The sequence below is a fragment of the Podarcis gaigeae genome (assembly GCF_964106915.1).
Source record: "Podarcis gaigeae genome assembly, chromosome: 17".
NCBI classification, from domain to species: domain Eukaryota; kingdom Metazoa; phylum Chordata; class Lepidosauria; order Squamata; family Lacertidae; genus Podarcis; species Podarcis gaigeae.
In genome coordinates this window covers 29,189,507-29,213,440 of record NC_139694.1, presented here as the reverse complement: position 1 = coordinate 29,213,440, position 23,934 = coordinate 29,189,507, and the positions used below count along the sequence as shown (strand labels likewise).

Here is a 23,934-nt window from a genome sequence, read left to right as displayed (position 1 = left end):
GCTCCAGGGCTGCAGCTTAAATGCTTCCACAAGGTCATGGGAAAGTGTCTGGGCTTAGCATACCAAGCCAGCTTGTTTATTAATATTATCAAACAGCATGCAAGGGGGAAAAACCCACTTAAAATTCTTCTTTGCTGGGGAAAGGCACCAACCGTGTCCTTTTAATGCAACGAGGTGCTAGTTTCCATGCTGTGGCATTAAAAGCAAAGGGCGCAATGCTAACCATGTCTACTCAGAAGTAAGCCCTACTGAATTCAATGGGGCTTACTCCCAAGTAAGTGGCTTTAGGATTGCAGCCTGTGGGTGCAGCTGCTTCCTGACATTTAAAGAAGAAACCTCCTTCGCTCACACGCTGCTAAATACTCACAGCTTGCCTGACAGACAGCGTTTAGCAAGTAAGCTGGGAAAACGTTAATCTTATCATTTCGCTAATTATGGGCTGGATCAGTGAATGCACCTAATGGAAAGGAGGGGAAGAGAAAGTTTTTGTAAAACATCTATTTTTTTATGAAAAACAAGTTTCCTTCACATTTTTCTTCAGCAAAGGAGCTGGTTGCATTGCCTATTTGTTGGGAATCTGCCACCAAAACTAATTGCACTTCCCAGAGGACATGTTATGTTATGTTATGTTATGTTATGTTATGTTATGTTATGTTATGTTATGTTATGTTTTATGTTATGTTATGTTTTATGATGTTATGTTATGTTATGTTATGTTATGTTATGTTTTATGTTGTTATGTAGTTTTGACCTTTAAAGCCCTTCACGGCCTAGGACCCTTCTACCTATGGGACCACCTCTCTGGGTATGCCCCATGGAGGACCTTAAGGTCCATAAATAGCAACACCCTCGAGGTCCTGGGCCCTAAGGAAGTTAGATTAGCCTCAACCAGAACCAGGGCCTTTTCAACACTGGCTCCGGCCTGGTGGAACGCTCTGCCTCATGAGACCAGGGCCCTGCAGGATCTGATTTCTTCCCGCAGGGCCTGTAAGACAGAGTTGTTCCGCCTGGCCTTTGGCTTGATTCCCTCCCCATCTTTCTTTTTCTTTCTTCTCCTGTGATGAGGCTGCATTTTAATATTTTAATGTTGTATTTTAATCTTGTTTTTAAGTTGTATTCATTCAATTTGTTTTTATTATTGCTAGTTAGCCAGCAAGATAGTGTACTTCTCTTCTACCAGGTGTTTGGCTAGTACTTATATTTCAGGAAAACCCACAAAAACAGCCATACAGAACCCACTTATCTGAACTCAATGGGACTTATTTCTAAGTAATGTATAGGATCATTCTATAGCACTCTCATCTGCACAGTAACAATTCTACCCTTCAACCTGTATACCTGACAGAATAATGCCCACTTGTTTTACAGGTGCTGAAATGCTTAGGATCACGAGCAATGATCTTTGTTTCATCTTTCATTTCTCAGAAGTTTCCCCCCCTTAAAAATCTATAACTGCTGAATAAGCAGAAAGGCTGAGGAAGTTCACGTTGATGTGAGCTTCCTTAAAAGTCACCAGAATTGTGTAATGTGTTTTAAAGCGATGGTGTGTTGCTTTCTGGGTGTTTAGAAAGCAGATGTCCTTAACAAGGCTGGGCGTAGAACCCTGTTGCTCACATCTAAGGCATGGACGCTGTTATTTACTGAAGTTCTCACCCTGGGCCAGCAGGGGGATACTGTAGATAGTTCAGGTCCACATATCCAAATAAGGGATCGAAAGTGACGTTCAGTGATTAGATAGTTACAGAAAGTTGTTACAGTTACGTTGTACTGGAGCTCTATATAAACAGGCTGGCTGAACCCTTCAGTTCAGTTCTGTTCTGACCTGTGAATAAACAAGAGCTGTTTGGAGAATCACTGTGTCGTCTGATATGTTCATCCACAACTTAACAGATGCCTCTCCACCCTCTTTGCCCCCACAGTGGCCAAACAAATGCATCTCCAAAGCCCACAAACAGGCGTTTTCCTCTAATACTCCACAGTGAGTGGTATTTCTGGCTGCAGTTTCCGTTCAAGCCGGAATAAAGTACACTGGGAGAAAAAAGAAAGGCGATCTAATTTCGCATAACTCCAGAAGCCCAGAGGGGAGTGAAGACCAGACAGATAAACACAGGTGACTGGTCTTAGCAAATCTTTCTAGAGAGCAAATTCAAAGGAGAGAAAGGCGACTGGGGATTAGCTGATGGCTGTGCAGATGGTGCCATGAGAGGGAAAGTTTTTGCATTCACGGAGCGGCACAGGGCTTGCTGCCACGAGAAGCGATTGTTTGGATTAGACAGTCAGTCTCCATTTCAGCAGATGGGCCTCCAAACCTCCAGGGTTCTGAATGGGCAAGTATTGTGAGGTGGATTTGAAGTGGAAGTCAAAAAGAGGGAAGCTTCTCTGTGTTAACTCATCGTCCAGGGAACTGCTGTCAACATTGCATACAAGATAAGACAGAGGAAGGAACTGAAGGCAAACTGTCAATGAAAAAGAAGAACTGAAATATTATATGTAAAGGACTAGGAAGGCTAGTTTTTCTGCTGCATGCAGAAAACGGTAAACTGCACACAAACACTTGTTAACACATGTCCAGATGACTTGTTGCCAGTTAGCTGAGTTCAACTGGAACTCTGCACATATCCTGTGATTTGGGGAATCCCTTGCCATGGACAGATCTGCAGGTGTGAAATATACTCAGAGTCGAGAGTGGATTTCATGCTCTTTATTCAGCTCATAGTGGTGAGGAGGAATGAATGTCCCCTCAAAGTATCTGCTTTATATACATTATTTACACAATGGGCTGCACGTGATTGGCTAATTCCGGAATTCTCCTGTAGGCCAATCAGGTTGTGGATTCACTTCCATCTGGAGCCGGATTGGGTGGCTCCTGCAGACCAATCATACTGCTGCATTGTTCTAGGACCAATCAGACTGCTGCATTCTGAATCCTATTGTTCTAGGACCAATCAGAGTGCTGCATTTTGGATCCTATTGTTCTAGGACCAATCAGACTGCTGCAGTTTGGATCCGATTCAACTCAGTACATAACAAGGTGGAAGTGCTGAACGGATGTCTTGCCTCGTTAATGGATTGGATGAGAGCCAACAAACTGATGCTCAGTCCAGAAAAGATGAAGGCCCTGTCAGTTGATCGTTTCCTCGATCAGAAGGATGAAAGCTTGCCTGCTCTTGATGGGATTGCAATCCCTCCAAAGGAGCGGGGACATAACCTGAGATACTTCTAGATCCATTGCTGACTTGTGGACCACAGGTATGAAATTTACGGCATGTAATGCCTTAAGAGAGAATATTATGAAAATGATATACAGGTGGTACATGACCCCAGTCAAGCTTGCAAAAATTTATCATTTGCCCGATAATAAATGTTGGCAATGCAAAGAGAATGAAGGTACATTCTTTCACCTTTGGTGGACGTGCCTAAGGATTAAGGCTTTCTGGGAAATGATCTATAATGAAATGAAAAAGGTATTTAAATATACCTTCCTGAAGAAACCAGAGGCCTTTCTCCTGGGCATGGTCGGCCAATTGGTGCCAAAGAAGGATAGAACTTTATGTATGCCACAACAGCAGCAAGAATACTTATTGCAAAGTACTGGAAGACACAGGATCTACCCACTCTGGAAGAATGGCAGATGAAGATGATTGACTATATGGGATTGGCAGAAATGACTGGCAGAATCCGAGACCAGGGAGAAGAGTCAGTGGAAGAAGATTGGAAGAAATTTAGACTATTTACAGAAATATTGCAAAATTAATGAACGTTAGAATGATGTCGGATAGAAATTAAGTGGTTTCCAGCTGTAATGCTTTAAGAGAATATGGAAAAAAAGGTTTAGAAATAGGTTAAATTTTATTGATAAGGATTTGCTGAACTAACAATTTGAACTGGAATACAAAAAAGGGAGGTATGAGGAGGTCTGGGAAATAAGTTAATGAAAAATAAGCAATGGGAACCTTATGTGTTTTTAAATATTTTTATTTTTGTATTTTTGTTTTTTCTTCTTCTTTTCCTTTCTCTTTTTTCTTTTTATTGTACTATTATTGAAAACTTTAATAAATATTCTTTTTTTAAAAAAATAGATCCATTGCTGACTTGAGATTCAGGTGGCTTCAGTGGCCCGGAGTGCCTTCCATCAGCTTCATCTGGTGGCCCAGCTGCACCCCAATCTGGACAGGGACTAACTTTTGTTGTCTATGCTCTGGTAACTCTAGGTTAGATTACTGCAGTGCATTATACACAGGGCTGCCTCTGAAGATGGTTTGGAAACTTCAGCTAGTACAGAATTCAGCAGCCAGGCTGCTCACCTGGGCAAGCTGGTTTGAGCATACAGCATGAAATATACTCGGAGCGACGTAGTGATTTCATGCTCTTTATTGCAGCTCGTAAAACAGTGAATGAACCCCCTCCCAACCCTCAGGCTTTATATACAATATTTACACAACGAGTTCCGTCTGATTGGCTGATTCTGCTTCCCTCCTGGAGCCTGATTGGTTGTTGCATTCTAGGACCCTACCTGCCTATTGTTCTAGGATCCAAGCTTAGTACATAACACTGCACTAACACAAGCCCAACTTCACAGGCTACCAATTCGTTTGCAGGTGCAATTCAAAGTGCTGGTTTTGACCTGTAAAGCCTTAAATGGCTCAGGACCACAATTCCTCAAGGACCACCTCTTTCCATATGAACCTACCCAGACCCTGAGATCATCATCTGAGGCCCTTCTTTATGTGCCTTCTCTGTGAGAAGTTTGGAGGGTGGCAACACAGAAAGGGGCCTTTTCTGTGGTGGCTCCCCATTTGTGTGATGTTCTCCCCAATGAGGCTTGCCTGACGCCTTCATTCCATATCTGAAGGTGCCAAGTGTTTCTCCCAGGCCTTTGGCTAATATAACCATCTGTGGCCTTTTAAACTGGGGAGTGGGGTAGTTTTATTATTTTTGTTACTATGCTGTGTGTTTTTATATTGTAAACTGCCCTGTGATCCTCAGACAAATGGCGATATAGAAATTTAATTAATTAATAATAAAATAGTGCTGTCTGTAAGCAAATTTGTTCAGTCAGGTCAGTCTGTTTGCTCAATCGCCGTCCCCTGCGCTTCTGATTTATGGAGACCCACATGATCCACTAAAGAAAGAGAGAAAATGTTATGTACTGAGTTGAATAGGATTCAGAATGCAGCAGTCTGATTGGCCCTAGAACAATAGGATTCAGAATGCAGCAGTCTGATTGGCCCTAGAACAATAGGATTCAGAATGCAGTAGTCTGATTGGTCCACAGGAGCCACCCAATCCAGCTCCAGGTGGAAGTGAATCCGCAACCTGATTGGCCTGCAGGAGAACCCCGGAATTAGCCAGTCACGTGGGGCCCATTGTGTATATAAAGCAGACATTCTGTGGGAACTTCCATTCCTCCTCACCACTATGAACTGAAATCCACTCTCGACTCTATTTCAGAAACGTACGCATCTAAGATAGAAACTGATTTGAAGGAGTGGAAAACATTTAGTAAGGTAAAGGGACCCCTGACCATTAGGTCCAGTCATGGCTGATTCTGGGGTTGTGGCACTCATCTCGCTTTGCTGGCCGAGGGAGCCGGCATACAGCTTCCGGGTCATGTGGCCAGCATGACTAAGCCGCTTCTGGCAAACCAGAGCAGTGCACGGAAACACCGTTTACCTTCCCTATTTACCGGTATCTACTTGCACTTTGAGGTGCTTTCGAACTGCTAGGTTGGCAGGAGCAGGGACCGAGCAACAGGAGCTCACCCCATCGTGGGGATTCGAAACATTTACTGAGCTATTATTTCAATGCACAAAATAACTCCTCCAGCCCCAGCCCTCTTAGTTTTCACTGTTGCAGACTCTTCTGCCCAGGTCCTCATCTGGATGAAACAGAACTTCTTTTTGCTGCTACAGATCAACATTTGAGGATTCTGCATAGCCCATGTGTTTGTGGGAAGACAAACATAGAATCCTAAGGGTATTTACAAAAGGGGTGGGTGGGCGTTTTCCTTTGTATGTTTCCTAATAGGATGGTGGGCTCTTAACTTGCAAAAAATGCCACACTCCATTTTATAAGGAGGCTCTCTGTAACCATCTTGTTTTCAGGAGGGTTTCTGCCCTAACTAATGAACTGCAAAGAGAGGGGGGGGGGGAAATTGCTTCTCCCTCTTAATTTGTTGTGCTGACTGTAAAGTTCAATTACATTAATGGTTTGCAGTGTTTCTGAGATCTGAAGTACTCCAGCTAATTAATCACCCTGGAGTTATATTGTGCACAGTGCAATGAAACACTTAATACGTTGATGAGACCCAACATAGTTTTTTGCACTTGGCGGAATGAATGTGGTGAGATGAATGAACCGGGGGAGGGGATCTCAAAATCTCTCTGCCTTTGAGGAGTGGTAAGAAAAATAGTAAGATAATAAGGACGATTATGGCAGGGAATTCTGTATCTGTATTGTGATTTAGAGTGCTCCAAGTACTTTTGCATTCGTTTTCTTTTGCAGAATTGCCTTACCCCAAAAGAGCACACTCAATTGCATCAATTTGCAAAACTGGCACTGTTACAGGTGCACAAAATGTAGGCTTGAGCTTTTTCTGGCAAAGTTGTTGAGCTTTTTTGTCAAAATCTCCATAAACAATTGAGGTTTTCCCCTATTTCTTAAGGAATCACCCCAAAAATCAACACTTTCTCTACGGGCTGCCATATACCTGGGTTTTCCCACACATTTTTGCTGCTTTTCAGAAATTCTGCCCGGATGCCATTTTTGACACCTACGCCTGGGAAATTGTGGAGATAGGGCAGCCCTAACATAATGCTTGTTCCTTACTTGTAAGAAATTGGTATTTTAGTCTGGCAGCAACTACCCTTTGGAACTCCCTACCTGATGACACCAGACAGGTGCCTTCACTGTACTTTGCTGTTCCAGACATGTGGGAGTTGCATGTGTGTTATTTCTTTTTAGCTACTGTTGATGGTAATAATCCTTTGTTGTTATCAATTGTTGTTATCAATAATTTCAATGTTTTGTTTCTTATTTTTGTAAACCGTTAGGTGGTTACAATCTAGCAATATGTACATTTTGTTAAATAACAAAACTCCACAACCTAGTAAGGCAGATTGGGATTATATGCATTCTGAGAGACCAAATCCCTCTCGCTTTTCAGCCATCATCCCCCCCCCCCCACAACTTATTATGGAAAACTGCAGTGATTTTAACCAGTACTTGGCATTCGTTATTGGCACGATATGCACTGACTATAGTAAGAGCACCTTGCTGTGTAATAAGTTTAATACCAGAGCTGTACAAATATTTATTTATGTCTCCAGCAGCACCAGAGTACGACCTTTAAACGGATTGATGGTTGACTGCAATGCTTTAAGGATAAGTAATAATGCTCTCACTTGTCAATATTTGCTCCATGACAAGTTATAGCTAACAGGGGTGAGGAAGGGTTCAGACGGGCTGTGCTGAAACATCAACATTAGCTAATAACAATAATCCTTGCAGAGGTTTTGGAACCTATATCGCGTCCAAAAGTTCTGCAAGCTATTTTTAGCTTATGTTAACCATCCTTTTAATGCTGCTTGTGTTCGGCAGGCCAGGTCTATTCACTAAATATATCTTCCCAGGTTTTTCATGCTGCTCCAGGGGCAGTGCGTTCTGTTTCACTGAGGCGAAACAGGAAGTGCCACCTGCTGCCGCCACTGCTGCCATACTTGCTGGCATTGGCCCTGGCACCAGTGCCAATTTCAGGCAACACGTCACCCAATTTGGGCAAGAACTTGTGTAATTTGGGGTGTGAATTTGGCCCAAATCTGTGCTGGAGGCTGCAGGGCTGCCACCTTGGGAGCTTTTGTCACCTGAAGCAGCTGCCTCGGCCGGCCAGCTGTGGGCTACCCCTGTTTAACCACACATTCCTCCAGGTATTGGCATCTAATGTGTGTTTAAATCCTCTTGACAGCCAATAGCACCGATGCCTCAACTCCCATGGCCTGACAGAGCTTGACCTGGAGCAGAGTTGGCTTTCCGGGCTCTTTGCATCCTGACAGGTGGCAAGGAGAATTTCACAGGTGCAGGCAGCAGTTACCTGTGTCAGAGATGGGGCACCTCGGGTCTCTCTGGGTGGCCTTTTGGACCCCACCTGGGAAAATCAAGTAGCATCCAACATATGCTGACTTAGGAACAAGTAGGCTGCAGATTACATTTTCCAGTGGCAGCTTGAAAACAGGGGCAGAACAAGGTGGGGGCGGAGAGTGCGGACCCCCCTGGGTGTCATTTCCTTTTTCTTTTTTTAAAAAAATACATTTTTATTAATTTTGACATACAATTTATAAAACGTACCACACAAATTATTACAAATACAGTCTTTTTGGACTTCCCTCAGCACCTCCGCTGATCTTCCGTCCTAATCACTTTATATGCATTACTTAATTTTATATTGTCTTTACCTCTCTTAACATATCTCCCCCTCTCCAATTTTGCAATATTTCTAACAATACTCCTCACAGAACTTCTTGCAAACCTACAAACGTCGTTTGATCATCACAAATATTTTTCATATAGTTGATAAATTTACTCCAGTCTTCGGTAAATTTCTGGTCTCGTCGGTTTCGGATCCTTCCTGTTAATTTATCTAATTCTGCATAGTCCATCAACTTCATTCTCCATTCTTCGATCGTCGGCAATTCTTCTTGCTTCCATTTCTGGGCTAATAATATTCTAGCTGCTGTTACTGCATATAAAAAAAGTTTACATTCTTTTCTGTTTATATCACTTCCCACCATTCCCAGTAGGAATGCTTCTGGTTTCTTTATAAATGTATATTTCAACATTTTTTTCAACTCATTGTATATCACCTCCCAGAAACATTTCACCTTTTTGCATTCCCGCCACATATGATTGAATGTTCCCTCTTTTTCTTTACATTTCCAACATTTCTGCTAGATTTATACATTTTCGCTAAATTAACCGGAGTGGTAAACCATCTATACATCATTTTCATTACATTTCCTGGGTGTCATTTCCGAGGGGCGTGACATTCGGCGATCCACCGGCCCGTGACTCCCTGCTACCCCAAGCCATCAAGGGAAGAGGGGGAGCTGCGCCGCTTTGCTGGCAGCCTTCCCCTCTTCAGTTTAACAGCCCCACGCTCCTGGGCTGCTGGAGGAGGCTGGCGGGGAGAGGACGGGAAGGGAAGGAGGCAGGTGAGCAAACAAGCAGAGGGTGGAGGGAAGGAGAGAAGCAGAAGCTTCTTCTATTCAGGACCCAAACCCTGTAACCCCAAAAAAGCTCAACAACTTTTGCCAACCCCCTCCCCTGAACAACTCCTGGCAGTGACAATGGGTAGGTCACAGCCAGTCATTTTATACTGTGAGTAGATCACAGTCTCTTGGGAGTCCAGCTAGATTTCAATGACTGTGTGTGTGTGTGGGAGGAATGACAAGAAATTTTCCGTGCCGGGTACCACCTGACCTTGCTACACCACTGCTTGAAAAAGCAAGCCATGCCCAAAGTGAGGTCTAAACCACTTGGAAAACTGCCTGGTCCTGCAAGGCCACAAAATGCCCTTTCTCTTCGCCAGCCAGTGAGCAGTCTGTTCTGCTGTCTCTGTCTCCCCATCACTTTGCTCCCCTGGCATGTCTTGCCTCTTTCCACTCCAGCCATCACTCCACCAAGATGTTTCTATGCAACGATGTCGAGCCATGGATGATACATTTTTATTTAAACCCGAAAGATAACAGACCATGCCAGACAAATTACATCCAGGCAAGCTGCATCGCCTTGTCAGACGAGGAGGGCTTCCTCACTTACGCCAGGGCTTTGCACACACCACACGTTGAAAGCATGTGACTTCTCCTGCAAAGAATCCTGGGAAATGTAGTTGACACCTCAGCTCTGCAATTCCCAGCACCCTTAAGAAATGACAGTTTGCGAGAACAAGAAATATAACAGGTGATAACAAAGTATTATGTACAAAGAGTAGAATGTAAGAACTGATGTAATAAACCAGAAATGGAAGTTGAAGGGAAGTCAACAGGGAGGGGGGAAATTGGAAAATGAATGTTAATGCGGCAAGAGTATTGTTAGCCCAGAAATGGAAACAAGAAGAAATTCCGACGAAAGAAGAATGGCAGACGAAATTAATGGACTATGCAGAATTGGACAAAATGACAGGAAGGATTCAAAATCTGAGGGACCAGAGATTTACAGAAGATTGGAAAAAGTGTATGAATTATTTGAAGAGCAACTGTAATCAACAAATTACGCTAGTAGGACTACAAGAGGTTTTGTAAGGAAAAATATACAAAGTGTTACAAAGTAGAAAAAGAGATATTGGTTATGAGTTTGAAATGTAATAGGGAAGATAAGAAATGCATACTGAGAGATTAGACTGGAAAATTTTCAGACAGGATTGATGGAAGTCAAACATTTGAATAAGATGTAAAAGTATGTTTAATTACTGTTGAAAATGATATGTTAAAAAAAAACCTAATAAAAATTATATTTAAAAAAGGAAAATGAATGTTATGTAATGATATTGGATATTTGTTCTGAGAAAAGAAAATCAATAAAAATTCTTTTTAAAGAAGAAACGACAGTTCGCAGGATGCTTGAACTGGGCTTTAAATGTACAGTGTTGTTGTTGCTTTCTTTAGTTTTCAAATGTTGATTTTTGTGTGTTGTGTATTGTTATTTTTAGATATCTTTCGTGTTGTTGTTGTTGTGTGGAAAATACTAATAATTTTTTTTTTTAAATGTAGAGTGCTTATCAGCCCAAGTGCAGAGAGGTGGGAAACAGGGCTGGGCTACCCATGGAGACTGAGTGAAGCAGCCACCTCAGGCGGCAGAAGCCGAAGAGGCAGTGAAGTCATGGGACCCCCCCCCCCCCAGGGGCAGAGGAAGGGGGGTGCAGTGGGGCCAGGCCACCCCGAGTGCCATCTCTGAGAGGGCAGGACCTGAAGTGAGCCTGAGCCACACATCTCTCCTGGGAGTGACATGGTGGCTTGGGCACCCGCAGGCTCCACCCTGTCCCATATGGTCCGCCCGCCTCCTCCCCCTCAGCTGTAGGGTGGCTGAGTGGGAGGAGGCAGGCAGGCTCCTCGGAGGCCCAGACGCCTGATCAGCATACTGCAGAGAAGCGGCGCCAGCAGCAGCAGCATCACTGGTTTCTGGCAAGATTTCACTGGTGCGGCTTTGTGAGTGCCACCACACAACCCAGATAAGGGAGGCTCAAACTCGGCTCCGGTTTGTAAAATGGGGGAAAGCAGCAGAAACTAGCATGCAAAGGTCATCACTGGCACGGCTGATTGAAATTGCTACGCGAACAGGATAAGGAAATTATTAGACTGCGTATAAGTACAGGATTACCTTTTGCTCCAGCTGTGTATGCACAGGGCTGCTCGGAGAGCACAGCTCTGGTTGTGAAAAATATCTTTCTTCAGCTGGTCTTCACCCACCAGGGATATAAATGGCATATTGTATTTTAATATTTTGTTGGAAGCTGCCAGATGGGCGGGGTATAAATAATAAATTATTATTATTATTATTATTATTATTATTATTATTATTATTATTATTTGTTGAAGGTGTGCCTAATTCAAAGCTACTGTTTACGTATATAGTGAAATATTCTGAAAATAAAATAAAAATAGATTTTATTTGTAATTAGTCATGACTAAACTTTAACTTTAATCCACTGAATATTGTCCTTAGCTTTTGGATGGAATGGAATAAAAAGAACAAAAGTTGATCCAGAATTTATTAATCGAAAGAATCAAAATTTGGAAACTTGCCAAGACAAACCAAACCAAATGAAATCTAGCCAGATGGGCAGGGTATAAATATATTATTATTATTATTATTATTATTATTATTATTATTATCATCATCATTATCATTATCATTATCATTATAGCAAATCCTGAAAGAAAAAGCAAATCCTAAAAAAATACTCCACCTTGGCTACCATTTATTCATTTTATGAATCTGAAATTCAACTTGGATGCTAATATAAATGTAATCTTTGATCTACCGTTCTAATTGTTTTGCTTTAAATAAAAAGAAGTACATTTCGTTTAGCTTCTCAGTGAATAAAGAACCTTCAAGCTAAATAAACTTGCTTATACGCTGCCCCATTTCTCAACTATACCGGAAGAGATTAAGAAACCTATATTTAGTGTTCTGTAGGGAGTGATTTGGGGGAAAACCTTAAAGTGCACTGAGAAATCCAGAAATCAGCTTGTGAATAGCTCTTCCTTCCATTGATTAAATCTGAGATGCTAGAACAATAAACTAGAATAGCATTTTCAACCTTGGGGGGCAACTCCTACCCCATGATTCCATCCGCGTTCTTCTAAGTCACTAACATATCAAATGACATATTTCTTTTCAGTGCCTTCAGGCAGATGGAAATTTCCTTCCTTCCTTTGAAAGTCAGTAGAGTAGGAGACTCCTAGAATCATAGAATCATAGAGTTGGAAGAGACCACAAGGGCCATTGAGTCCAACCCCCTGCCAAGCAGGAAACACCATCAGAGCACTCCTGACATATGGTTGTCAAGCCTCTGCTTAAAGACCTCCAAAGAAGGAGACTCCACCACACTCCTTGGCAGCAAATTCCACTGTCGAACAGCTCTTACTGTCAGGAAGTTCTTCCTAATGTTTAGGTGGAATCTTCTTTCTTGTAGTTTGGATCCATCGCTCCGTGTCCTCATCTTGGAGTTCTGGGTTCAAGCTCCATGTTGGGCAAAAGATTCCTGCAGTGGGCCAGGTGACCCTCATGATCTCTTCCAATGCTACAATTCCATGAAATTCTAGGAAAATTTTATGTATGGTTCAGCATTATAGCTTAAAGCTCCAATGATTTTTTAAACTCCTTTAATTGGTGCAAAAACCTATCAAATCAAGCTGAATAAATGGTTAGGCAATGACCCTGATGTTCTCCAGACCTTTTAGAGTTGAATCTAGAATTGCCTGTTGTACAAGGCTGCATTGTACCCCACGCAGAACACTCAACCAAATTTCTTATAATTAAACAAGACAGGAAGTGCATGCTGTAAAATTTAAGTGACATTTTAATGACTCACTGTATAATATGAGGGAACAAAGAAGTCTATTCCAGAGGTCATGAGGATCTCATTTACATAATGTATCTCTTGTAGAAATTAAAGTATTACACAGCCCTTATATTACAGCAACACTAGAATGGTTCAAACTACATGGGGTGCGTTTAAAAAAAGTAATACTCTCTTCTAAGAAATATAATAGAATTAGAAGCTGAATCTCAAAAGTCTATTTTGTGCAATTCACAATAATCACAGCAGAAATCAAACCTGGGAGCTGTTTCACATATTGCATTAAAAAAAATGCACACCTAAAAATTTATGTATAGATCTAATTATACAGAGACAAATGTGTTTGGAAATACATCATTAGCAGTGGGGAAGAAATTCAGTCTAATTCACATTTTAATGCAATATGCACTTTCTAAAGCAGCACGTAAAGGAGGAGCTATCCTTCAAAATTCACACTGCCCTGAAATTGGCAGTGCAGTTACTCAGCTGAATAATGTGTACAAAAATGCATAGATTGGTTAAAATAACACCCTCAAAAACATTAGGTAAAATTACAGTGGTACCTCTGCTTATGTATCCCTCCGGTTATGTAAACTTCGGGATACATAAGCGGCAAACACGGAAGTATATTTCCGGGGTTTTGCTGCGCATGCATGCGCAGAAGCGCTCTACTGCCGTGTGTGCATGCGCAGAAGTGGTGTCTCCAGTTGCGGAAACATTGGGATCCGGCCAAACCTCTGGAATGGATCCCGTCCGCAACCGGAGGTACTACTGTACTTGTAAAAATGTGTATACAGTATTAGTAAAAATTGGTATGCTAGGAGTAACACACACTAAAATGCTGGTGGATTATTGTGCGGGGTTTTTTTGGGGGGGGATGCAAACTGATACAGATAACATCATGCCCCCAACCACTGATGGCTGCTTCATACAGATGTTGAATAGCAGTGGGCACAGAATCAAACTTGGGGGCACGTCACTGGGAAACTGCCAAGATGTAGACAAAAGGTAGACATGTGTCTCAAGGCTGTTTTCTGGTGCTGGTCATGCAGGTAGGATCTGAACTACTGCAACATAGGGCCTCCAACTCCCAACCCACAGAGAGGGCCCAGGAAGATGCTGTGGTCCATGGCATCAAAAGCCGCTGAGAGATCTCCAAGCCAGCCTTCGTGTGGCCCTCTCCCACCTCTCCCTTGAAGGAGGTCACCTGCCAGGGTGACCAAGGCTGATTCCTCACCAAACTCAGTGCTAAACCTCTGCTAACATAGGTCCAGATAATCTGTTTCCTCCAAGGGGGCCTGCACCTGAATCCAATGCCATTTATACAGGAAAGTAAGGGATCTTTTCTTATTCCATCTGCTTCTTAAAGGTAAAGGGACCCCTGACCATTAGGTCCAGTCGTGACCAACTCTGGGGTTGTGGTGCTCATCTAGCTTTACTGGCTGAGGGAGCTTCTGTGTCATGTGGTCAGCATGACTAAGCCGCTTCTGGCGAACCAGAGCAGCACACGGAAACGCTGTTTACCTTCCCGCCGCAGCGGTACCTATTTATCTACTTGCACTTTGAGGTGCTTTCGAACCACTAGGTTGGCAGGAGCAGGGACCGAGCAATGGGAGCTCACCCTGTCGCGGGGATTCAAACCGCCGACCTTCCTAGGCTCTGTGGTTTAAGCCACAGCGCCACCCGCGTCCCTTCAGAGACTCCTTACACTGCATTTAAAACCAAAATAGCATTTGGATAGAAACTGTTTCTCACCAAGAGCTCAAGAGAATAAAATGGTTTTAACCCAGTAACTTAAAGAGAAGAGAGAAGGGTGCCTCTCCCTGCACACACACACACACACACTTTGTAGAGTTTGAGAAAAGCCAGAATATATTTAGCAAGTGCACAGGGAAAGAGACTGGATGCAGTGGCCCCTTGGTTCTTCCAGCAGGGCTTTTATTTCAATAGGGAACCTATGGCCCCATTGGACTCCCATCATCCCCAGTCATCATGGACCAATGGTCAAGGAAGGTGGAAGTTAAGTAGGAACAGCAGGAGAAAAATATCTAATGAGAAACAAGAACAACTTTAAAAAGTGAGAAGCAAAAAATGATTCTTTACCCCTTGGTAAGACAAGGTTTCAATGAAAACGAAGAATCTAACTGAACAAGCAATGTTGTTAGGTTCACTACATTTTAAATGATTCTCCCAAGCTCAGTTGGTCAGAGTGTGGTGCTGATATTACCAAAGTTGCAGGTTCAAACCTTGTATGCAACAGCTGCATATTTCTGCATTGAAGGGGTTGGACTAGATGGTGCTGAGGGTCCCTTACAACTCTATTATTCTAAGTTACAGGTGAAACTTGGAAAGGCATTGCTCTGTCTCATGTCTCTCATCTGTCTCTTGGCAATGCCCCATAGATTCTCTATGGGGTTCAGGTCAGGCGAGTTTGCTGGCCAATCAAGCACAGTAATCCCATGGGCACTGAACCAGGTTTTGGTACTTTTGGCAGTGTGGGCAGGTGCCAAAGTCCTGCTGGAAAATGAAGTCAGCATCCCCATAAAGCTCATCTGTGGAAGGAAGCATGAAGTGCTCCAAAATCTCCTGGTAGACGGCTGTGTTGACCCTGGACTCAATGAAGCACAGTGGACCAACACCAGCTGATGACATGGCTTCCCAAATCAACACTTCACACTGGACTTCAAGCATCGGGCATTGTGTGCCTCCCCATTCTTCCTCCAGACTCTGGGTCCTTGGTTTCCAAATGAGATGCCAAAGCTGCTCTCATCAGAAAAGAGATTTGGGGAGCCAAGTCATCAGCTGGTGTTGGTCCACTGTGGTTCATCAGCTGTACGCCATGATCATCACAATTATAACAAATAAAGGCTTGACATATCTCGCTTTGCAAGTCATGAGTCTATCTCATATATTAGTTTCACCTTTTAAGTTGAATTACTGAAACAAATGAACTTTTCAACGATATTCTACTTTTCCAAGTGTCACCTGTATTTGCTGTATTTTAAGCTTTGCTGCCCAAATCAAGCATCTTCTGACATTCCCTCAGTTTTCAAGAGAAGCCTAGTTGGCAACCAATCTGGTCGTGCTGGACAAAGACGGCAACTGCCAACAGAATCTTGGCCTTGGGCTTCCTTTGGGCTCTAAAATCACGAGGAATAGAGGCTGGCATTAAATATTGAGAGCTTTCGACTGGCAGGTATTGGATTCATCTTCCAGCATGTCTCCTGTCTCCTTGTTCGGATGCCTTGCTGTGCTCATTTCTTGTTTTAGAACCTGAAGACAATCTCCTTCCCATGTGATGGGCCCATGTGTTTCTTGGATCTCTGCCAATGCATTGATCTGTTATAAGAAGCCTCCACAATCATCATTGACACTTCCTCTCTCTCCATCTCATTGCTGCCCTCTGACCTTTCTCCCTTCACACATTTTCTTCAAAATGCCTCTGTTTGTGCTTCTGTAAACTCACAGAAGTGCACAGCGATGGCTCTATAGCAGCTCTCAACCTTTGCTTTTTAGAGTATGCAGCACTTAAAAAAACAAAGACCCAGAATTGCGGTCCAGTAAGAAGCAGAAGAAGAAGGGACGTGGGTGGTGCTGTGGGTTAAACCTCAGAGCCTAGGACTTGCCGATCAGAAGGTCGGCGGTTCGAATTCCTGTGACAGGGTGAGCTTCCCTGCAGCTCTTGTTGCTCAGTCCCTGCTCCTGCCAACCTAGCAGTTCAAAAGCACCTCAAAGTGCAAGTATCAAATCAAAATGTTTTATTCGGCTTTACGCCCATCATGAAACACACACAACAAAAAAAAGATGAGCTTTATGGGGATGCTGACTTCATTTTCCAGCAGGACTTTGGCACCTGCCCACACTGCCAAAAGTACCAAAACCTGGTTCAGTGCCCATGGGATTACTGTGCTTGATTGGCCAGCAAACTCGCCTGACCTGAACCCCATAGAGAATCTATGGGGCATTGCCAAGAGACAGATGAGAGACATGAGACAGAGCAATGCCTTTCCAAGTTTCACCTGTAACTTAGAATAATAGAGTTGTAAGGGACCCTCAGCACCATCTAGTCCAACCCCTTCAATGCAGAAATATGCAGCTGTTGCATACAAGGTTTGAACCTGCAACTTTGGTAATATCAGCACCACACTCTGACCAACTGAGCTTGGGAGAATCATTTAAAATGTAGTGAACCTAACAACATTGCTTGTTCAGTTAGATTCTTCGTTTTCATTGAAACCTTGTCTTACCAAGGGGTAAAGAATCATTTTTTGCTTCTCACTTTTTAAAGTTGTTCTTGTTTCTCATTAGATATTTTTCTCCTGCTGTTCCTACTTAACTTCCACCTTCCTTGACCATTGGTCCATGATGACTGGGGATGATGGGAGTCCAATGGGGCCATAGGTTCCCTATTGAAATAAAAGCCCTGCTGGAAGAACCAAGGGGCCACTGCATCCAGTCTCTTTCCCTGTGCACTCGCTAAATATATTCTGGCTTTTCTCAAACTCTACAAAGTGTGTGTGTGTGTGTGTGTGTGTGTGTGTGTGTGCAGGGAGAGGCACCCTTCTCTCTTCTCTTTAAGTTACTGGGTTAAAACCATTTTATTCTCTTGAGCTCTTGGTGAGAAACAGTTTCTATCCAAATGCTATTTTGGTTTTAAATGCAGTGTAAGGAGTCTCTGAAGGGACGCGGGTGGCGCTGTGGGTTAAACCACAGAGCCTAGGAAGGTCGGCGGTTTGAATCCCCGCGACAGAGTGAGCTCCCGTTGCTCGGTCCCTGCTCCTGCCAACCTAGTGGTTCGAAAGCACCTCAAAGTGCAAGTAGATAAATAGGTACCGCTGCGGCGGGAAGGTAAACAGCGTTTCCGTGTGCTGCTCTGGTTCGCCAGAAGCGGCTTAGTCATGCTGACCACATAACCCGGAAGCTGTACGCCGGCTCCCTCGGCCAGTAAAGCGAGATGAGCGCTGCAACCCCAGAGTCAGTCACAACTGGACTTAATGGTCAGGGGTCCCTTTACCTTTAAGGAGTCTCTATGGGAGTATATTATATTTTAAAAATGGGGTATCAGAGTTTTTAGGGGCCTAACCAGGTTGGGATAGCTGGGATAGCAGGCTTGTTGGTTTTGAATGTCTTATGTAGATTCCCCCCCCCCCAATTTTGTTGTTCTGTATGGGACAATGACAATAAGGATTATCATATCGTATCGAGTAACAGCAGGTTCTCCAAGGTCAGAGCTAGCAGTCTTTCCCGTCATCTGTGATCAAAATTGGGGTGCAAAGCTCCACAAGTGAGCTCTGGCCCCCTACCCTAGTGCAACACAGTTTCTTTTAAAAAAAAACCCACTACCTTAAGAGTCCAGAATGCTGAATATTTTCTTGACGATTCCTTGCTGTTTCTTAGATACTTAATGATGCACCCACGTTCATCGGAAATCTTATAGAGACCTGCTGAAATGGTGCCGCGTAGGGGGATGGGAGGAAGGGAGGAGAAGAACCATGCAGAAAGAGACGATGAGCAGCTAAGAAGCAAAGCATGCCAGTGGGCTTATTTTAAAAAATAAAAGGGAAGTCTGCCAGGCAGCAGCAACCCTGTGGCTTCAGTCACTAGAGCGGCTCATGCAGGAAAAGGCGGCTATATTTAGCACAGCACCACAACCTTCTCAAGCCCAAATCCAGGCACATCGTCAGCAACACAGCATTAGCAAAAGCCTGACAAATTCCTGCTGGTTTTAAAATACTGTCGCGCACTGTTTCCCCCCCCCCCCCGGTGGCAGATTTTGCTCTTTGCGGCCTCTTTTAATGTGGCAACAGATGGTCAGGTCAGTACAGTACATCCACATTCAGTGCTGGCCTCCCTCTCTGTAAGTCGGCAAAGCAGTTCAGCCGGGTCTTGCTCCCGGCGGGATTTTACCAGGCACAAGGTCTGGGATGACAAAGGAAGTGATTAGCCAGCACAGATTTCTGATCACTGGAGGCTTCTGGGCATGAAGGATCACCCCCGCAATTATTGGGGAGTTTCTGGACAGGCTCCCCAGAATTACCGTATTTTTCGCTCCAAAAGGCGCACTGGACCATAAGGCGCACTGCACCTAGTGTTTAGAGAGGGAAATAAAGAGAGAGAAAATCTTATTCCCCCCCCAGCCCCAAAGAGTAGCGGACAGGCTGTATGCAGCCTGTTCACTTCTCCCAGAGCTTCTGGGGCTGCCAGGGGAAGCCCAGGTTCCCCCCCCCCTACACCAAAGAGTAAAGAAGCCAAGACAGCGAGCGGGATCCATCCCCAAAGAGCAAAGAAGCCATAGCCACGTGCAGCCTCTCCCGGCCAGAGGGGCTGCGCGCGGCTATGGCAATACCCCCACCTCCCACAAAAGCCCACAGGAGCCACGCATGGCTCCTGCGGGCTTTTCTACGAGAAGGAGAAGGGACTGACTGGCCACGTCAGTCCCTTCTCCCTCTTGGGGGCATTTCCTGCCTGCCTCTCCCCTGCATTCGCTCCATAAGATGCACACAAATTTCCCCTTACTTTTTAGGAGGGAAAAAGTGTGTCTTGTGAAGCAAAAAATACGGTACTTGGGCAAATCTCGCTACTTACCTGTGCTTTGTGGCGCAGGAGGACCCCACATGTCACAAAGGTCTTGTGTGGAAACCGAGAGAGCAATGCAGTCCTTTGGATCTGCCAATTTGTCTAATAAGGGCATTTTTGTGTGTGTTAAGTGCCCTATGGTACATTAAGGACGACTGTGGGTCTTTATGGGCCCTGCTGCTGAAACCCCAAAGTTCACTGCCCCAATATTCTGCTCCCAATGAAGGCATTTTTTTGTTTTGTTTTGCTTCAGCAGCAGCGACAACAACTTCCTGGCTGCTGCTGCCTAATGGCAGAATTAAAATGGTAATTTCAAAAAGTACTACATATAGTGCTATTTTATCCTGCAGTCTGTTTTCCAAGGCCAAAATCCTTTTATTGTTCACTCGCAAATCCCATTTAACTAAGCCCCCCTGCAATGCTAATTAGTAGCTTTCTTATAGATTCTGCCCATTATTATTATTTTTTTGCTTTTAATTTAGTGCATTTGGGGGATTTATAATTTACCGCCCCTTAGTCAGCATCTGTTGCCAACATGCAGCTTTTATTACTTGTTTTCTCTTCCCCATCAATTTTTATTGTATAGCATTCCCCCCCCCCCTTATAGCAAAATAAAACTTATCTGAAAGGAAACCAGTAACCTAAGCCTACAATGAGGAACTCAAGTTGACTGACCAAGGAGCAATTAATCACTAATTCCTCAGCTGCATTGAACAAGAGAAAGCAGTAAAGGGGGCAGAGTAGGTAAGGAAGAAGCTTTTATCTAATCAAATTACAACTTTAATTTAAGTAGCCTTGAAAAGCCTCAGAGCACTGCCCAAGTTGGAAAGGCAGGCACTGTAATGGCATTTTATTACTGTGCTGAAAAATAGACATAAATCAGCTATTAAACATGGCAGGAGACCATGCCAGAAAACCAGAGGGTTGCAAACATTTGGCCACATCACCAGGATTCTCAGGAAAGTGGAGAAAGAATGGCAGAGTCAGGGAAGACAGCTAGTCTTATAAAGAACACAAGTAATTTATTGCAATAAGGTAAAGGTAAAGGAACCCTTGACCATTAGGTCCAGTCGTGACTGACTCTGGGGTTGTGGTGCTCATCTCACTTTATTGGCCGAGGGAGACGGCATACAGCCTCCGGATCATGTGGCCAGCAGGACTAAGCCGCTTCTGGTGAACCAGAGCAGCGCACGGAAACGCGTTTACCTTTCCACTGGAGTGGTACCTATTTATCTACTTGCACTTTGATGGGCTTTCGAACTGCTAGGTTGGCAGGAGCAGGAATCGAGCAACGGGAGCTCACCCCGTCGCGGGGATTCAAACCGCCGACCTTCTGATCGGCAGGTCCTAGGCTCTGTGGTTTAACCCACAGTGCCACCCATGTCCCTAATTTATTGCAGTAGTGCTAGGATAATTCAGATAATAAATCTATCCTCCCCCAGCTGATTTTAACTGCACCATTTTCACCGACCTGTAGAAGGTGCCATTAAAGTATGTGATGTTACATTAAATGTGGACAGAAAACAGTGAGCATCTGGACTTGGTTTTTAGGTTCAGGAATCGGACAAGACAAGAACAACAAACAGGTAGCCGGCCAGCCCTAAATCAATGCCCCCAGCAAGTTTAAGAAAACCACCACATCCATCTATGGAAGAAAAGAGCAGTTGCAACTAGAGTCCACTACAAGGAAAAATAACCTAGGAGCAGATATGTCTTCTGTATAATAGCTACCAAGAACTTTATAAAACGAGCTGCAGAATGGGAAAAAAGTAGTAGTTTTAACCAATAAAGAAACTTGTATCAAAGTGAGTCAGTGAGACTGCATGGGAGAGAAGCAAACAGAAGCAATTTTTTGCAAAGAGGAAAGTACCGTATTTTTTGCTCTATAAGACTCACTTTTTCCCTCCTAAAAAGTAAGGGGAAATGTATGTGTGTCTTGTGGAGTGAATGCAGGCTGCGCAGCTATCCCAGAAGCCAGAACAGCAAGAGGGTTCGCTGCTTTCACTGCGCATCGATCCCTCTTGCTGTTCTGGCTTCTGAGTTTCAGGGGGGAGGTTACCGTGGGGCGAGGTCCAGGACCTGAGTTGAGGGTTGGCAGACAGTCCTCCTCGGGCAAAGTGGGGTCCACAGCGAGAAGCCGGGCAAGGACAGGAACTCTGGCGGAACAGGACTGGATGCTGGCCGAAACAGCTCTTCAATGACGTTGCTCCCGCAACCTGGGACCAGGCTGACTGGCCTTTATCTTCTCTGAGGCCAGGGGCGGTCCCGGCCCCCGGGAGACCCGCCTCTCCTGGCCTTAAGGTGAGCACTCCTCCTGGGAGAAACCAGTTCGCTTTGCCTCTCTGCCCTGAGCCTCTGCAGTTCAGGAGAGGCTGAAGGGTTACTGAACCCAGGGGGAGACTCACCTGTAGGCACTGAGTCCTCAACCACCTCCGGAGCCAGAGTGGATTCACCTGGTGCCTGCTCCTGAGGATCCGGCACAGGTGCAGGCGCTTCAGAATCAAGGCCCTGCTCCAGTTCAGCCGGCCCTGGAGGCAGGGACTCCTGTGCAGGCTGGGATTCCTCCGGTTCAGCCTCTGAATCGGATTCCCAGGCCATCACATTCAGAATATTTCTTTTCTTGTTTTCCTTCCTCCAAAAACTAGGTGCGTCTTGTGGTCTAGTGCATCTTATAGAGTGAAAAATATAGTATTTCCATTCTCGGAGCACACTGTGGTGTTTTGTTCCCTTAAACACTTGCAAGTTTCAGAATATTCCTGGACCAGACTTGTTTGTTTAAATGGGAAAGAATGAATTCCAGACATCGCCATACCACAGAGCAGGGCAGAACGCTGTCCTTCTCGATGAGAATACATTTGATTAATAGTGAAAAGCGTGCGTCCATATGGCACTCAATATCACTTGCCCTAGAACAGCTGTTTGTGAGATGCCACTTTACTCAGCCTCCTGCAGCTCAGCAGCCAGCAACAGGCACTGAGGTATTTTATTTCTCCTCTGCAGCACATCAGCATTGCTGAACGGATATCCATGAAATGCCAAAACAGAAATTCTCATGTTCTGTGGAGTTATAGTTCCCAAAAAACAGATGGTGCCAAAGTTTCAAATTCAAGAATTGTGGCAGTCATTAAAAAAAAACACCATAAAAATATGCAGCTCCCAAGCCTTTAATCTACAGTTTTTGCCACCATTTCAGGAGGAATCTAAAATAATCCTCATTTCGGTCTGATGCTTTCTTGTTGTTGTTTAGTCGATTAGTCATGTCCGATTCTTCATGACCCCATGGACCAGAGCACGCCAGGCACTCCTGTCTTCCACTGCCTCCCGCAGTTTGGTCAAACTCATGTTCGTAGCTTCGAGAACACTATCCAACCATCTCGTCCTCTGTCGTCCCCTTCTCCTTGTGCCCTCCATCTTTCCCAACATCAGGGTCTTTTCCAGGGAGTCTTCTCTTCTCATGAGGTGGCCAAAGTATTGGAGCCTCAGCTTCAGGATCTGTCCTTCCAGTGAGCACTCAGGGCTGATTTCCTTCAGAATGGAGAGGTTTGATCTTCTTGCAGTCCATGGGACTCTCAAGAGTCTCCTCCAGCACCATAATTCAAAAACATCAATTCTTCTGATGCTTTACTCTTCCATAATGCTGCACTTCACAATGCTGACCACAATGATGATTTTCTTCAGGTTAAAACCCAAGGTACTAGCTGCCTTGCGAAATATCTTTGGGAGAAAAAATCCTACACAAATCTGGAGCAGAGTCCCTAAGGCAGTTTGATGGCACCTTGTAAGCCTCCTTCCTGCAGCCAAGTGGGTGTCTAACGTTTTGCTCTGCTTTCCTTTGGACCATGTCAGCGAGGCTCAGTGGCGTAGCGTGGGGGGTGCAGGGGGGGCCGGCCGCACCAGGCGCAACATCTGGGGGTTAGGGTTAGGGGGCGCAAATTACTTGCCTTGCCCCGGGTGCTGACAACCCATGCTACGCCACTGGCGAGGCTGAGAGGGGGTCTTGTCATCTGGGCAGCCGAGGACCTCCGGACACACTGCCCAGACTTGCGCCCCAGAAAGGTCCCTTCAGGAAAAGCAATGCACGAGGCAGCAGTTATGAGTCTCTACAGCCACAGCAGGCGCTGTGATTCTCCAGCAGTCTGACTTCACCCTCGGAGGCGCACTCCCATTGTCTCTCGAGACAGGAAGATGCCAACAAATGGTGATCTTCTACATAACATGAGATAATAGTCAAGTGTGTTCAAGTCATCTCATTTACCAAATCTCTGGTTTTAATTCTTTAGGTA

The 23,934-nt window shown here is 44.5% G+C and overlaps 2 long non-coding RNA genes across 2 annotated transcripts in view; both read left to right on the top strand.

Annotated features, from left to right (window-relative positions):
* The window catches only part of LOC310835283, a 49,861-nt gene that overhangs the window by 11,405 nt on the left and 14,522 nt on the right, over positions 1 to 23,934 (top strand). The window lies entirely within an intron of this gene.
* LOC310835345 lies at positions 123 to 23,504 on the top strand. The gene is made up of 3 exons (XR_014559578.1): positions 123 to 395; positions 14,128 to 14,407; positions 23,330 to 23,504. It is a non-coding gene; the product is annotated as an uncharacterized lncRNA (long non-coding RNA).